Source organism: Trachypithecus francoisi, unplaced genomic scaffold, assembly GCF_009764315.1.
Source record: "Trachypithecus francoisi isolate TF-2019V2 unplaced genomic scaffold, Tfra_2.0 Lachesis_group3, whole genome shotgun sequence".
Classification (NCBI taxonomy): domain Eukaryota; kingdom Metazoa; phylum Chordata; class Mammalia; order Primates; family Cercopithecidae; genus Trachypithecus; species Trachypithecus francoisi.
In genome coordinates, this window is record NW_022681468.1 from 132508158 (window position 1) to 132524804 (window position 16647).

Consider the following 16647-nt stretch of genomic DNA (forward strand, 5'->3'; position numbering starts at 1 on the left):
GCTGGAGTGCGGTGGCATGATCATGGTTCACTACAGCCTCAACCTCCTAGGCTCAAGCCATCCTCCCATCTCAACATACAGAGTAGCTGGGACCACAGGTACGCACCACCACACCAGGCTAAGTTCTGTATTTTTTGTAGAGGCAGCATTTCACCATGTTGTCCAGGCTGGTATTGACCTCCCGGGCTCAAGGGATCCACCTGCCTCGGCCTCCCAAAGTGCTGCGATTACAGGCATGAGAACTTTGCCACTGTCAAGTACTATGCACCTTTGCAGGATTCAGCACCTCCTTGGACCTCAGTTTCCTCATCTGTAAAATGAGGTCACTGCCACCTGCCTTTCAGGAATGTAAAGGGTTTACAGTAATGAAAGAAATGTGCTGAGCGTGATACCTGGCACTTGAAAGACAGTCAATAAACAAATAGTAACTACTATAACCGTGAGGTTATTAGCCCTACGGGTCAGCTATTTGGAAACCACCTACCTAAGGGAAAAACAGTGTGAAGTCCAGTTTTCAGCCTGCCCAAGGATGCCTGAGCTAAAGCGACCGTGGTATGATGAGAAACCAATGTCTGCCCATTGGCAGGAGCCATAAACCACAAACCGAACCACTTGCTCCAAAAAGTGTGCAGCTGCGGCTTTCACACTGCACTTTGTATTCTCCTTCCAGCTCTGTTGTGGAGGTAGCCACTACTAAGCTTACTTTACCAGTTACTAATGTGCCAAAAATGAATCCAGCCACATTCTCCATGAGCTTCCCACCCACACCAAGTACCCCTGTTCAGCAGACTCCAGAAGCAAAAGACATCTGCCACAATCTGCTCTCTTCCTCCACCTCCCACCTCCCCTTTGCATGATGGATACCTGCGCCCTTCCCGCTCCTGGAGTCAGACATATCCAAAATCAGTCATTTGGTGTACGGGCCTAATAGAACAAGCCTTAATGTAAACCCAAGTAAAGCATGTCTTATGCCTCCTGTGCCAATGAACTGAGGAGGCATCTACCCAGGCGAAGCTAGCCAGGTGCCCCATAGTACCCCACAGGCTACTGTGTTCCTCTTGATTAGAAAAGTTCCTAACTTATTGCAACCCACGTTTACATCCCCACTTGACTCAGGCTCCTTAAGGCAGGAACCTTATCCTGTTTACCAACAACTCTGGGTAATACATAGCTTTTGCCAGTAACAGGGGCGTCATAAAAATGTGTTTGGCCGGGCGGGCACAGTGGCTCATGCCTGTAATCCCAGCACTTTGGGAGGCTGAGGCAAGCGGATCACCTGAGGCCAGGAGTTCAAGAACAGCTTGGCCAACATGGCGAAATCCCATCTCTACTAAAAATACAAAAATAAGCCGGGTGTGGTGGCGCATGTCTGTAACCCCAGCTACTCAGGAGGCTGAGGCAGGGAGGACTGCTTGAATCCAAGAGGCGGAGGTTGCAGTGAGCCCGAGATCACATCACTGCACTCCAGCCTGGGTGACAGAGCAATCATCTCAAAAACCAAAACCAACCAAACAAACAAACAAAAGACACCTTAGTGTGAATTTAAGATGAAGCACTATCTCCCCCAAGGATATTGGCTTGAGGGATGGAGGAGGGTACATGAAGAGAGAAGTAAAGGTAAGGGGGTTGCAATTCAGACACCGGGCTGAAAACAGTAAGCCTTCCCTCCTCGGTAAAGGTCAGTCAACCCTGGTGCTATTTCCATCCCCCACCCCGTTCCCTTTTTTATTATTTTATTTTTTCCTTTTCCATTTTCAGGGTTTTCATGTCATAACTGGTTCTTGATAACAGCAATGTCACATGCCTGAAAAAAGTAAGCACTTGGTCATCTAGAGAAAATTACCCAATGTTCAGTTTCCCTTAAACTTTGTTTTCCTGTTCTGATGCCAACCTCCCAGTCATGCCACCGCCCTTTAGGGCCAAGATCAGAAGACGAAAAGAAAGGAAAAGCATACAATCAGTTGGATATTTTTAAAAGGTCAATGGCATCTCTTAGATAAATGGGTTTCATGGGGAAAGAGAGTTAGGAGGCCATTAACTTTCTTTAACTCTCCTTCACCCACCAGCACAAGCAAATTAAACAAGGGGAAAAAAAGGAAGCCAACAGGGCAGTCATTCTTAAGACAAACCAAAGGCCTTTTCTAGCTGCGGTATCCCCGTTCCCTAAATAGAAAAGTCTCTCACTAACTCTTTCTTCATATTTTTCTTCGCTTACTTTATTCTAATCACTTTAGGATATTAGAGCTGCTACTCCAAAGTGAGAAATTGCGATAAATGTGCTTAGGCCCGCATTGACATAAACTTTTTTTTTCGGCAGGGAGGTGAGGGGAGGTCGAGTGTATTATACTCACGGTGTAACTATTACTGTTCAGGTGTAACTTTTCAGACACCATGAGTTCAACAGCATCCTAGAATAAGCATTTTTCTTTTCCCAGTTGAGACAAGATTTGCAAGTTAACAAACCATTTAATAATATGGCTTCATTTTGTTGTCATGGTCTCACTCACACACACACACACACACACACACACACACACACACACACACACAAAACAGTAGGAAAACACTTTCCATACGGTCTTGCTCCCCAAAGGCTGATGATTCAGGTCAGGGACACCCTGTAAGACCATGCGCTCCACGTAACCTCCATTTCAAGCCAGAGCCAAGACAATGAAGACGGCTCCCACAGGGTGCACACCTCCAGCAAGTGAATACAGTAATAGCAGCAGAGCATGGTCGTGGAAGTTGGAGAAAAGAGAGAAAACCAAGTGGGCAAAATTATGTCATGTTTGTATTTTTCAAAAGGAATGTTCTTTGGACGTATATGAGGAGCTAGAAATGAACATAAACAGTCTTTCACTTTGGCAAGGCCTTCTTGAAAGGATGTCATCCCACTGCTAATAAAAATATAATATAGGCCGGGCACGGTGGCTCATGCCTATAATCCCAGCACTTTGAGAGGCCGAGGTGGGCAGATCACCTGAGGTCAGGAGTTTGAGAACAGCCTGGCCAATGTGATGAAACCCTGTCTCTACCAAAAATACAAAAAAGTAGCCGGGCATGGTAGTGGGTGCCTGTAATCCCAGCTACTTGGGAGGCTGAGGCAAGCGGATCACCTGAGGCCAGGAGTTCAAGAACAGCTTGGCCAACATGGCGAAATCCCATCTCTACTAAAAATACAAAAATAAGCCGGGTGTGGTGGCGCATGTCTGTAACCCCAGCTACTCAGGAGGCTGAGGCAGGGAGGACTGCTTGAATCCAAGAGGCGGAGGTTGCAGTGAGCCCGAGATCACATCACTGCACTCCAGCCTGGGTGACAGAGCAATCATCTCAAAAACCAAAACCAACCAAACAAACAAACAAAAGACACCTTAGTGTGAATTTAAGATGAAGCACTATCTCCCCCAAGGATATTGGCTTGAGGGATGGAGGAGGGTACATGAAGAGAGAAGTAAAGGTAAAGGGGGTTGCAATTCAGACACCGGGCTGAAAACAGTAAGCCTTCCCTCCTCGGTAAAGGTCAGTCAACCCTGGTGCTATTTCCATCCCCCACCCCGTTCCCTTTTTTATTATTTTATTTTTTCCTTTTCCATTTTCAGGGTTTTCATGTCATAACTGGTTCTTGATAACAGCAATGTCACATGCCTGAAAAAAGTAAGCACTTGGTCATCTAGAGAAAATTACCCAATGTTCAGTTTCCCTTAAACTTTGTTTTCCTGTTCTGATGCCAACCTCCCAGTCATGCCACCGCCCTTTAGGGCCGAGATCAGAAGACGAAAAGAAAGGAAAAGCATACAATCAGTTGGATATTTTTAAAAGGTCAATGGCATCTCTTAGATAAATGGGTTTCATGGGGAAAGAGAGTTAGGAGGCCATTAACTTTCTTTAACTCTCCTTCACCCACCAGCACTAGCAAATTAAACAAGGGGAAAAAAAGGAAGCCAACAGGGCAGTCAATTCTTAAGACAAACCAAAGGCCTTTTCTAGCTGCGGTATCCCTGTTCCCTAAATAGAAAAGTCTCTCACTAACTCTTTCTTCATATTTTTCTTCGCTTACTTTATTCTAATCACTTTAGGATATTAGAGCTGCTACTCCAAAGTGAGAAATTGCGATAATGTGCTTAGGCCCGCATTGACATAAACTTTTTTTTTCGGCAGGGAGGTGAGGGGAGGTCGAGTGTATTATACTCACGGTGTAACTATTACTGTTCAGGTGTAACTTTTCAGACACCATGAGTTCAACAGCATCCTCGAATAAGCATTTTTCTTTTCCCAATTGAGACAAGATTTGCAAGTTAACAAACCATTTAATAATATGGCTTCATTTTGTTGTCATGGTCTCACTCACACACACCACACACACACACACACACACACACACACACACAAAACAGTAGGAAAACACTTTCCATACGGTCTTGCTCCCCAAAGGCTGATGATTCAGGTCAGGGACACCCTGTAAGACCATGCGCTCCACGTAACCTCCATTTCAAGCCAGAGCCAAGACAATGAAGACGGCTCCCACAGGGTGCACACCTCCAGCAAGTGAATACAGTAATAGCAGCAGAGCATGGTCGTGGAAGTTGGAGAAAAGAGAGAAAACCAAGTGGGCAAAATTATGTCATGTTTGTATTTTTCAAAAGGAATGTTCTTTGGACGTATATGAGGAGCTAGAAATGAACATAAACAGTCTTTCACTTTGGCAAGGCCTTCTTGAAAGGATGTCATCCCACTGCTAATAAAAATATAATATAGGCCGGGCACGGTGGCTCATGCCTATAATCCCAGCACTTTGAGAGGCCGAGGTGGGCAGATCACCTGAGGTCAGGAGTTTGAGAACAGCCTGGCCAATGTGATGAAACCCTGTCTCTACCAAAAATACAAAAAAGTAGCCGGGCATGGTAGTGGGTGCCTGTAATCCCAGCTACTTGGGAGGCTGAGGCAGGAGAATCACTCGAACCAGGGAGGCAGAGGTTGCTGTGAGCCAAGATTGAACCATTGCACTCAAGCCTGGGTGACAAGAGTAAAACTCCATCTCAAAAAAAAAAAAAAACATAGAGGGCCACCCCCTAAGAAAAACTTAAAACCACTGATTTGTGGTCAGGTAGCAACATCAGGGTGGAAATCTAATACAAACATCATACTTGGAGTACAAAAGTAAATTAACCAAGATCCCAGAGACTATCCCATTACTAACAAGGACAGTGAAAACACATTTTCTTAATAAAATATATGACCTAATTCAGCCACTATAAGCATGGTTACATTTTCCTTAGTCCTACTTCTCTATCATTTTTAAGATCATGTGACAGGTGTCTCAGGTGTCATCTCAGATGTGCCATGCTATACACTGTGTTCTGTCTGCAGGGCTTCATCATGTTTCCAGAATAAGTTTAATCTACAAAAATGCACATATGTTAACACAAATATCAACCACAAAACGTTAAGGATGTTGTTAGCGTTGGCTTCTTGAAGGAAAATTCCCCACATTTACGCAACTCCATTATCTATGTGGGGGAGTCTTGGGAGGGTCTCCAAGAGCTGACCAAACCCTAAAGCATTTTTTCTCCTTTTAATCTGAAATTATCTCTGAATATGACAAGTCAAATTATCACTTGGTTTTCCCTGAATAGGACAACCCTGTATTATAACCTTGACCCTGACAAGGACTCCTTGGTTCTAATGCCTACACTCCCACCTCCTTGGCAGAAAGGGCCCTGGCAGTATTGACTGTAAACAGAGAGGTAGAAACAAAGGGAACTTCAGTAAAGGCACCATCTACTGTCTAAAGTTGGAATGCACCAGCCAACAGGTTCTTCAAGTGGAGAGGTGGATTAAGGAAGAGTTAAGAGAGCCTGAGATGAGTTCTAGATCAGGACTGATCCTTAGCCGTCCGAAGAGTGGCTGGTGGGAGCAACCCGCAAAGCAGAGGTTTTCAAACTTGTCTGCACATTAGAATCACCTGGGGCGTCTTAAAAACGCCATTGTCCAGGCTGCGACCCAGGGAAGCCGAATCCAGATCTCTGGGAGTGGGACACAGGCACCACTATTTTTTAAGACTCTCCAGATGTGCAGCCAAGTTTGAGAACCAATGCCCACAAAAGCATTCCCAGCGAGCCTTGAGCAACGTTTTGAGCGGCATAAGCAGAGTTGGGAGGGCAGCGGCCTTAGGGTGAAGGGGAACACACAAAGCAAATATACAAAGTTTCAAAAATCCTGTGTAACTAACTCCAACATGACAGCCAAGTACCTGTCTAGAGGCCAAACAGTGATGCAACTTGGAAAAGTCCCGGGGAGAGCCAGAATGTGTGCTCCAAGTGAGGCGGGGGCTCTCGGGGATGACCTGCCTGGGCGGTGCAGTGGTCGGGAGGATCCGGGAATAGAGAGGCCACACGCCCCTTTTTGTTCCAGGGGATGGTCTGGCCAAGCACGCCGAGGACTTAGGTACGACAGGATAGGGACTGCTTCGCGTGGGTCTCTCCCAGCTGTCACTAGAGCCGGAGGGTCCAGGCAGGGGTGGGAAGGCACAGAGCCCCTCTTCACTAAAGGGAGGTCCTGCAGGGCCTCCTCCCTCCCACCCCGCCGCGAGGCGGGTTCCCCAGGGATCGCCCGCATCTGTTCTGCGCCTGCCCTCGGCTGGGCGCTGCGCGGGAGTCCGGGTCGCACCTTCCAGCCCCAAGACCCGCGCGAAGCGGGGCACCGAGAGCGGACGCCCGGACTGAGCACAGCGCACCTGGCTGAGCCCGAACCCCTGGGGGTCCTGCCGCCCTGGGCGGCCCCTAACACCCCGGAGTCCGGCTCCCGGCGCACACCCGCCCCGCTCCCGCCCGGAGCTCACTCACCGCCGCCGTAGCCTCCCGCGTCCAGCTCCCGCCGCAGCCAGCAGAGCCCGGCCGGAGTGGAGGGGCCGCTGCGCCGCCAGGAGGCCGAGCGAGCCCGCGCCCCGCCCCGCAGCCGCCGCCCGCCCTCCCGGGAGGAGGAGCAGGGGCCGGCCGGGGGCCTAGACCCGCCGGGGCTGCCCCGGGCCCAACCCTCCCTTCGATCCGCCCGCGGCCGGTCGGGACGAACCTCCCCAGGCACCCTCGCACGACCCGCCCTCTGCTCCGCTCGGCCCCGGGCTGCGCTTAGACCTCACCCTTCCCCGGAGCCGCTCGTCCTTCCACCTCCCCTCCGCCTTCACCGTGTGTATTTCTTCTCCCAGCCTCGGCCTCTCCAAATTCCTGGCCTCCAGGAAGCCCTCCCTATTTCGCGCTCCCAACTGCGCCGAGCTCAGTTTACCCCTTTCCCTTCCTTTCCCTGCTCAGCCTTTTTCCCCCTCACTGTCAGAAACTTAAGGGATAGCGCTCTTCTGCCACAGCAAACCCACACCTATTTATTGAGCACCTACTATGTCTAGACACTGGTGGGGAGGTAATCCCACTTGCGCGGTAACAACAAATGTCTATTTCTGTTGAAGAGACAGGAAGGTGGGGCGCCTCGTAAGGTGACACAGCTGGTGTAGTAGGGCCGGGATTCCAATACAGTTTTTAGGTACTTGTTTCGACCCACCCCACGGTAAACTGCGGCATGCCTCTCGCTAGCTGTGAGAACTTGGGCAAAATGTTATCAGTTTTAAACCCCAGTTTACTCATCTGTAAAATGAAGAGCTGGATACTCCACCATCAGCTATAAAGATTCCCTGAGAAAACAACTTTTTTTTTTTTTTTTTTTTGGAGACGGAGTCTCGCTGTTTTGCCCAGACTTGAGTGCAGTAGCATGATCTCGTCTCACTGCCTCCGCATCCCAGGTTCAAGAGATTCTCGTGCCTCAGTTGCTAGGACTACAGGTGTTCACCACTACGCCCGGCTAATTTTTGTGTTTTTGTAGAGACCGGGTTTCACCACTTTGGTCAGGCTGGTCTCGAACTCCTGACCTCAAGTGATCCAGGCCTCCCGAAGTGCTGGGATTACAGGTGTGAGCCACTGCACCTGGCCCAACCAGTACTTAATAGGCGTTTGCTGACATATTGAATGAAATAGACCTTTGAAAACTTAACAATTAAAAACAATATAAAAGGACTTGAAAAAGTAATTGGTTGGTGCAAAAGTAATTGCAGTTTTGCTATTACTTGCAATGGGAAAAGCCGCAGTTACTTTTGCTCCAACCTAATAATAGTGATTCATTGCCAGGAAAGAAAAAAAAAAAAAAAAGATGCTACTTATCCCAAGCGGGCAGCGTGGTCAAGGGAGTCTTTTTGGAGGAAGCTGGATTGCACTATTCTCAAGCTAGGGGGTCTAGGTTGGGGAAGACAGCCAAGGTGGTGGGCTGTGTGAACAGCACCCAGAGGGTGGACCAGCTTTCTTGAGCAGAGGCTGCCTGGGGCCGGGCACAAATGCTAGAAAGTGGGATGAGGCATACTAGAAAGGTGGATGGGATCAGAGGGTGGAAAATGTATGAAATGCCGAAGTGAGGGGGCTCAAGGCAACCAAACAGTACTTGGACACCTCAAAATGACTGGAATAGAACCTGCATGCAACAGAGGGCACCTAAATGGCCCTGGAAACCAGATGGGGGAAACCCATAGCCTAGGAACCAGCGGAGTCATGGGGTAGAGGGGGAGTTGCAACAGGGAGGGACAGGAAAGAAATAATTTTCCAACTGGGCTTACGCCTGTAATCCCGACACTTTGGGAGGCCAAGGCGTAATTGCTGTGATCACTTGAGCACAGCAATTCAAGACCAGCCTGGGCCACATGGCAAAACACTGTCTCTACAAAAAAAAAAAAAGAAAAAGTGTATATATATATATATATATATGTACACACACACACACACACCCAAAAATTAGCCAGGCATGGTAGCATGTGCCTGTAGTCCTAGCTACCCAGGAGGCTGAGGTGGAAGAATCAATTGATCCTAGGAGGTTGAGGCTGCAGTGAGTTGTGACTGCCCCAGTGGACTCCAGCCTGGGCAACAGAATGAGACTCTGTCTCAAAAAAAGAGAGAAAAGAAAAAGAGAGAGAAAGGAGGGAGGGAGGGAGGAGGGAGGGAGGAAGGAAAGAAAGAAAGAAAGAAAGAAAGGAAGGAAGGAAGGAAGGAAGGAAGGAAGGAAGGAAGGAAGGAAGGAAGGAGAGAGAAGGGAAGGAAAAGCGGAAGGGAAGGAAAACGGGAAGGGAAGAAAGAGAAAGGAGGGAGGGAGGGAGGGAAGGAAAAGGGGAAGGGAAGGAAAGAGGGAAGGGAGGGGAAAAGGGAAGAGAAGGGCTCTTCTTTGGAAGACCCGATGTCTTGGTGACCAGATGTATGCAATGAGGGAGTGGAATTGGCAAAGACAAAGCTGAGGTTTCCAGGCTGGGTGCCTTGGAGCATCAGAAATAGGAACAACACGGAAAGAGGCTGCTTTTCAGGAGAGCTGCTGAAGGTTCTATGGAGCATGAAGTAATGGTGGAACTTTTTGGTGGAAATGCCCCAGCAGGCAGCTGGGAAGTGGAGGAGTGTCTCTGGGCAGCATCCATGTGGAGGGTGAAGGGAGAATGAGGACCAGGAGCCAGGAAAGGAGAGTGCAGTGCCTTCACTGAGGGTGGAGGAAGAGGAGGGCATCACCCAAGGGAGAAAGAGGAGGGTAACTGAGAGCTATCAGGAAGAACCTAGGAGTCTTTGATGGAAGCCCAAAGGTGAGGGACTCTTGAAGGAGAGGGCAGTGCCGAATGTCACTAATCCAATTCTCACATGGGCCCTTCCAAGGATCCATAGAGAGTGTGCACTCAGGAAATATTTGTTAACTGTCAAAAAAAAACACTTCATCAGCAACTTCCCCTCCCATACAGCTATGTCGTTGATGACAAAAATAAGGGGAGCCGTTGGAGGCAAAGACAGAGGTGAAAGAGATTAGCTACCAGAGACACTGCTTTCGACGCTCCTATTGTCAAGATGAATGCTCAAGCCCCTCCAGCCTCAACTTAAAGCAGACATTTCCAGGGAATGCTTCTGAAAAACATCTTTGTTTTTGTTTTTATTTACTGTAAGTCTGGCTCCCTTAATTATGGTTTTTGAGCCTGTAGAAAGATTGAGGGGGAACAGAGGGGTCAGTGGCAGCAACTTGACAAAGAGAAATTTCCAGGAGGATGAGTAGAGAAAAATCACCTCTTTTCTCCTCCAAAGTTTCTGTACATGAAATACATGATACAAAAATATTCACGTAAGTGCTACAGTATAAACGACATCTGAGTAGTGACACAGAATACAGGAAGGGTGACAGAAGGGAGGCTGCAGCGTGGAACAGGTCTTACGGCATGCACTTGGAAGATATAATGCAAGGCCAGGCGCGGTGGCTCACACCTGTAATCCCATCACTTTGGAAGGCCAAGACGGGTGGATCACTTGAGGTCAGGAGTTTGAGATCAGCCTAGCCAACATGGTGAAACCCCATCTCTACTAAAAATATAAAAAATTAGCCGGGTGTGGTGGTACACACCTGTAATCCCAGCTACTCATGAGGCTGAGACAGGAGAATCACTTGAACCCAGGAGATGGAAGTTGCAGTGAGCCAAGATCACGCCATTGCACTCCAGCCTGGGTGACAGAGTGAGACTTCATCTCAAAAACAAAAGAAGATGATGTAATGCACATGGATAACAGAAAGAGTGTGGAGGGCATTTCTGGAAGGTGTGATCATACACCCAAGACAGGGAAACAGGAGGAAGTGAACAAAGCAAAAAATAGTACATGGTTTATCTGACTGAAGTGGAGAAACTATTCTGCTTATAAAGAAAGATGGGACTGGGAAGGGCACCCAGGAAGAGGGCTTTTGCTTAGAGTCATTGGGAAACAGGCTGCCTTAATATGGGTTGCCCTGAAGGGGGAGCCTGTGACAAGACTTGCCTGCCAGCGGTGTATTTAGGGTGATCCCTAGAAGCAGGAGACAGGGAACAGGAAGAGTGGGACAGGGAAGGAGGAAAGGCCAGTATTAGGGTGTGTTAGTGAGAGTGGTGCTATATGCAGGGGGCCTGATTCCCCTAGGACCTCCTGGGAAGATGCTGAATGCCCCCCAGAATTGACAACCTGAAGCTCAGGGAGCTGGAGTATTTTTCCAAGTCTTCAGTAAAGACTGCTCCTACGTGCCTTACCCCTACTTCTAGGCTACCCACCTCCCACGCTGAGAGGGCTCCTTGGAACAAAAGTGCTCCCTTGTGTTGGAAAGCTGTCAGCACGAAGTTGGTCTGAGTGTGCAGGGAGCTGTCCCAGCACCGATAGCTTCCACGCCGCCAGGCTGCTGCTGCAGTGCACATGGCTTCAAGCTCCGCCCCTGCTGTGCCAGGACTCCTTCAGGACCTGGTGCCTACATCATTCCACAGCCAGCAGTCTCTCCTGGCACTATCCCTCTACTCCAAGCTGTTGCGTGGTGGAGCAACTCCACCAAAACACTGCTTCCCCATAAACAGGTTTCCCCAGAACCCCAGAGGGCAGATTTCCAGCAGGTTCCATGGGCATGGCGCCATAGAAACTTCTTTCCCCTCCAGTGAGACCCAGCTGTGTCCTCTCCAACAAGGTCTGGCTCTGAGCAGGAGCAGAGGGGAGACTAATTCCTTGGGTGCTCAATCTCATTTTTGGACTTTGCACACTTCCCACATGAAGTGAGGAATCTCAGTCTTAAACTGTTCACTTTTCAAAGTGTTCACGCCTACAAGTGTTGAGGGAAGAGACTTAATACATCAAACACTCATATTAAGTTTCTCTTTGAACTTCTAGAGCCCCTTGGGCAGGCAAACTTGCTAGGCCTACGGAAAAAGAATCAAACCCCTTGGCAAGATGTGGCAAGCCTCTCAAAATCTGGCCCCAACTGGCAGATAAGTCAAGGAGAGGGCTATGCCCCTAGCCAGCCATCCACACCCTGGGCCTGCTGTCAAGATTCCTTCATCTAAAACACCCTTCCTTCTTGCTCTTTCAAGGTTTAGCTTAAGTCCCTCCTCCTCTAAGAAATCCTCCTCCATCCTCCCTTTCTGCCTTGTGGGGTGTTTTATTGTAGCACCTATTTACTTGTAATTCAACCCTTCCACACACTGTGAGTTTCTTAACTGAAGGGAACGGGTCAGATTCCTCCCTGAGTCTCTAGCCATTAGCACATAGCAGGTGTTCAGTAAATGTCTGATGAACGAATGAATGAGCATGCTAGTCAGCGCACACACACGCATAGCCAGTCAGGAAACGCCCTTGTAGAATAGGTTTTGAGGTGAAGCTCACCTCCTGTGGCCAGGTCAGAGACTGGCCCAGCCCATCTGAATGCCAACAAAGACTTGCCCCATGGCCTTGGACTAGTAACCTAATCTCTATAGCCTGGATCCCTAGGCCTGCAAAGAGAGGTGATATTTATTTACCTCATAGCAGAAGAAGTGAGACCTAATTAACAGTAAATGGTCTGGCCGGGCACAGTGGCTCCTGCCTGTAATCCCAGCACTTTGGGAGGCTGAGGCGGGAAGATCACCTGAGGTCGGGAGTTTGAGACCAGCCTGGCCAACATGTTGAAACCCCGTCTCTACCAAAAACACAAAATTAGCCGGGCGTGGTGGCATGCGCCTGAATCCCAGCTACTCAGGAGGCTGAGACAGGAGAATCACTTGAACCCGGGAGGCAGAGGTTGCAGTGAGCTGAGATCGCACCATTGCACTCCAGCCTGGGTGACAGAGTGAAACTCCATCTAAAAAACAAAACAAAACACCACAAAAACAGAAAACAAACAAACAAAAAAAAAAACAATAAACTGTCCTCAGAAGCCTTTGGAAAGGTCACTGTGTATGTGTATAGTATGGAGGAAGGGAATTAAACCCAGTATGCCATTGCACATCCTTATTCTGTGGGAGAGACAAGAAGATAAACTATTACTTTTTTTTTATTTGCTCTAAAGGTAGCATACCCCATTTTATGGTGGAAACGTTGAAAGAGGAGTGAAGTTTCTCAGTAAGAGAAAAACATCAAATAGCTTGAGTTTGACTCCATTCTACTCCTCCAGTATTTCCCCTGAGGGGAACGCAGATTTCTTCCCACAGATATTTCAACGTGCAAGGTGAATGAAAAATCAAGAGAGAACCAGTAGCAACATTAGAGGGATTCAGAATAGTCAAAAGTATTTTAGATACATTTTGTGGTCGGGTGGACCCCAGTTGGAGCCAAGCATAGCTTGAGTTTCTAGAAGCTTGGACTGCCTGTCTTGCAGACTGAAGAACTTAGTGTAGGAATGTCAAAGCTCTGCTGACCAGTGGAAGGAGGAATTTTCCAGAAACAAGGCAAGTTTACACTCACCATCCCCTCAGCCATTCCCAAAACACCAACCAATACTAATTCAATATACATGCATGTATTAAATATTATTGGGAATGTGTCCCTGGTTATGTTGAAACAACTCCAAAATTGAAAAGTCCCTTTCGAACCATGCTTTCGGCAAAGTCGGGATAGCTCCAATTCCAAGTTTCAAAACAAAACCTTAGCCAGGCACAGTGGTTCAGGCCTATAATCTCAGCACTTTGGGAGGCCGAGGAGGGCAGATCACTTGAGCTCAGGAGTTTAGAACCAGCCTGGGCAACATGGTGAAACCCCATCGCTACAGAAAATACAAAAAAAATTCGTCAGGCGTGATGGCTCGCGCCCATAGTCCCAGCTACTCAGGAGGCTGAGGTGGGAAGATGACCTGAGCCCATGAGGTCGAGGCTACAATAAACTATGATTGTGTCACTGCATTCCAGCCTGGATGACAGAGCAAGACCCTGTCTCAGAAGAAAAGAAATTAAAAACAAACAAACAAAAATCCTTGAAACATTTAAAAAGTTTTGACTCTGCGGACCACATTTTATTTGTAGTAAATTAATCAACTATTCTTTGGTTTGAATTACTTGGTTATAGATGATCTTGAGTGACATATTCTCAGATTATATTCAGACCAATTGGGCAACAAATGAGACCAAAAGACACCAGTACAAATGTTTTAAAATTCTGCATTTTTGTTCATTTCTGACTGCCAAAGCCTTCTAGCAAGGGATTTCTCCTTTCAAAACACATTTTTCTTGGCTATGTCTAAAGCAAAAGTAGCAAGCCAGGACTATTTGGTGGCTAGGGCTGAAATAATGAAAAGTCAAATTTAGTCTTGCAGTAGTACAATTTTTTTCCGCAGAACCTTCATGTAAGGGTTTTTGAGTTGGTCTGCCCAAGACGAGACTGAAGTTGAAAAACTGGCAATTCCTTCTGCTTATAGCCCTATAGTCAAGGTGATAGTGATTACAGGAGGGAACTTGAATTTCTTGGGCAATCTGAAGAATTCCACACTCAACATTTAAATTTCAGAACAAGCCTGAGCAACACAGTGAAACCCCATCTCTACAGAAAATACAAAAATTAGCCAGGCTTGTGGTGCACACCTGTGGTCCCAGCTACTCAGGAGGCTGAAGTGGGAGGCTTGCTTGATTGAGCCCAGGAGGTGGAGGTTGCAGTGTGCTGTGATCACACTACTGCACTCCAGCCTGGGCGACAGAACTGAGACCCCATCTCAAAAATAAATTAATTTTTAAAATAAAAATAAATTTCAGAACAACCCATGAGGTACATGTTCTTATCCGCAATTTATGGATAAATAAAATGGATACATTTATTTATTCTTGATAAATAAATAGAGAAGCAGAGATTGAGACCTGGGTCTGCCAGAACTAGAGCTTTGCTCAAGAGTCACAGGACTTCAAACCAGAAGGCATCTAAGGGATCATTATCCCAAGCTTTGCTTCCCTCATTTCAGACCACAGTTGGCTTTCTCCTTGACAGGTCCTGCTGGAAGCCAAGGGACATCAAAGCCTCTGGCAGCCACAGGGAGTTTTCAGATGAGTGATTTTCCTGTGAGTCTCCATCTGTGTGCTTTAGTCTTGCAACCAGCAAGGGTAGGTGGCTGCCTTTTCCAAGCCCCACCCAGTGCCAGCGGAATGAACATTGACCTGTCCTTTCCTGCCCAACACCTCAGTCTCCCTCAACACGAGTTCCCTTCCATGAAATTCAAGGACGTGGAGATTGGCGTCCACATGCCTTTCCCTTGCCAGGAGAACTCTGGAGTTTGTGCCAATATGAAGAAGATGACTTTTCAAACATGAGTATCTGTTTGGAAAAGGGGGAAAGTGAGAGTGACTGTGGTGCTTTTTGTAACTCAACCTTAGGAAGCTCTGCCTGCCAGAGCAGCCAGGAGGGAACTGAGCTGGGGCAACAGGGGCCAGCAAAGTCCAGGGGAAAAGCCTCACAATGAGGAGGCGCCAGATTTGCTCCAGACCTCTTAGGGCTAACGCTTCTTTTTCTCTGAGTCCTCCAATCCACTGTGTCTCTGAAATCTCAGGAACTGAGGTGAGTGTCTCTGAATCAAACATTAGAAAGGCACCAAAGGCTGGGTGTGGCGGCTCACTCCTGTAACCCCAGCACTTTGGGAGGCTAAGGCAGGAGGTTAACTTGAGCCCAGGAGTTCAAGATCAGCCTGGGGAACAAAGTGAGACCGTGTCTCTACAAAAACAAACAAACAAACTTTTAAAATTAACTGAGCATGGTGGTGAGTGCCTTTCATCCCAGCTACTCAGGAGGCTGAAGTGAGAGGATCCCTTGAGCCAGGAATTCAAGGCTGCAGTGAGCCAAAATAAGCACTACCGCATTCCTGCCTGGGTGACAAAGCAAGACCCTCCCGTCTCTAAAAAACAAAAACAAAACAAAAAAGAAAGGCACTGTGTGTTTGGATGAAAGACTAGATGCTCAAAAACGTCTGAGGTAGCAACACAGCAAAATTTATAGGTAGCTTATTGAAGCAGGATAGAGCCTATCTTGAACCACTTGCAGTGGACAGGGAAATAAGGGAAAATTTAGGAATCATTGCCAGTGCAAGGTGTACACATCATTGGCGTATTTCGGTGCTGTCTTAATGTGAATCGAATAATTATTTTTAGTAATATTCAAAGATGTACTCTTACATGTGTCTTTTTTTTTTTTTTTTTTTGAGACCGAGTCTTGCTCTGTTGCCCAGGCTGGAGTGCAATGGCATGATCTTGGGCTCACTGCAACCTCCACCTCCCGGGTTCGAGCGATTCTCCTGCCTTAGCCTCCCAAGTAGCTGGGACTACAGGTGCCTGCCACCATGCCCAGTTAATTTTTGTATTTTTAGTAGAGACAGGGTTTCATCAATTGGTCAGGCGGGTCTCGAACTCCTAACCTCAGGTGATTCACCTGCGTCGGACTCCCAAAGTGCTGGGATTACAGGCATGAGCCACCGCGACCGGCCTTTTTTCTTTTTTTTTTTTTTCAAATGGAGTCTCTGTCGCCCAAGCTGGAGTGCAGTCACACTATCTCGGCTCACTGCAAACTCTGCCTCCCGGGTTCAAGCAATTCTCCTGCCTCAGCCTTCTACATAGCTAGGATTACAGGCACACGCCACCATGCCCGGCTAATTTTTATATTATTAATAGAGACGGGGTTTCACCGTGTTGGCCAGGCTGAGCTCCAACTCCTGACCTCAAGTGTCTGCTCACCTTGGCCTCCAAAAGTGCTGGGATTACAAGCGTGAGCCACCGTACCTGGAGTCCACGTGTCTCTTTTATATAGGGCTGCATTATGGTTTTTGTAGGCCCTATGCACTTCTGACTTGTGAATCTCTTTCCCCATTAAAAAA

At 47.7% G+C, this 16647-nt stretch overlaps 1 protein-coding gene across 5 annotated transcripts in view; it reads right to left on the minus strand.

The window, feature by feature from the left end:
* CGNL1 (cingulin like 1) overlaps positions 1 to 7068 on the minus strand; it is a 184353-nt gene extending 177285 nt beyond the window's left edge. The window contains exon 1 of one of the 5 annotated variants that reach the window (XM_033189982.1): positions 6843 to 7066. The gene's annotated coding sequence lies outside the window, so the exon portion shown is untranslated. Of the gene's footprint in view, positions 1 to 6842 lie in introns of all 5 variants that reach the window. The other 4 variants (XM_033189984.1, XM_033189985.1, XM_033189980.1 and 1 more) reach the window with 4 other exon arrangements.
* Between the last annotated feature and the right edge of the window lie 9579 nt (positions 7069 to 16647).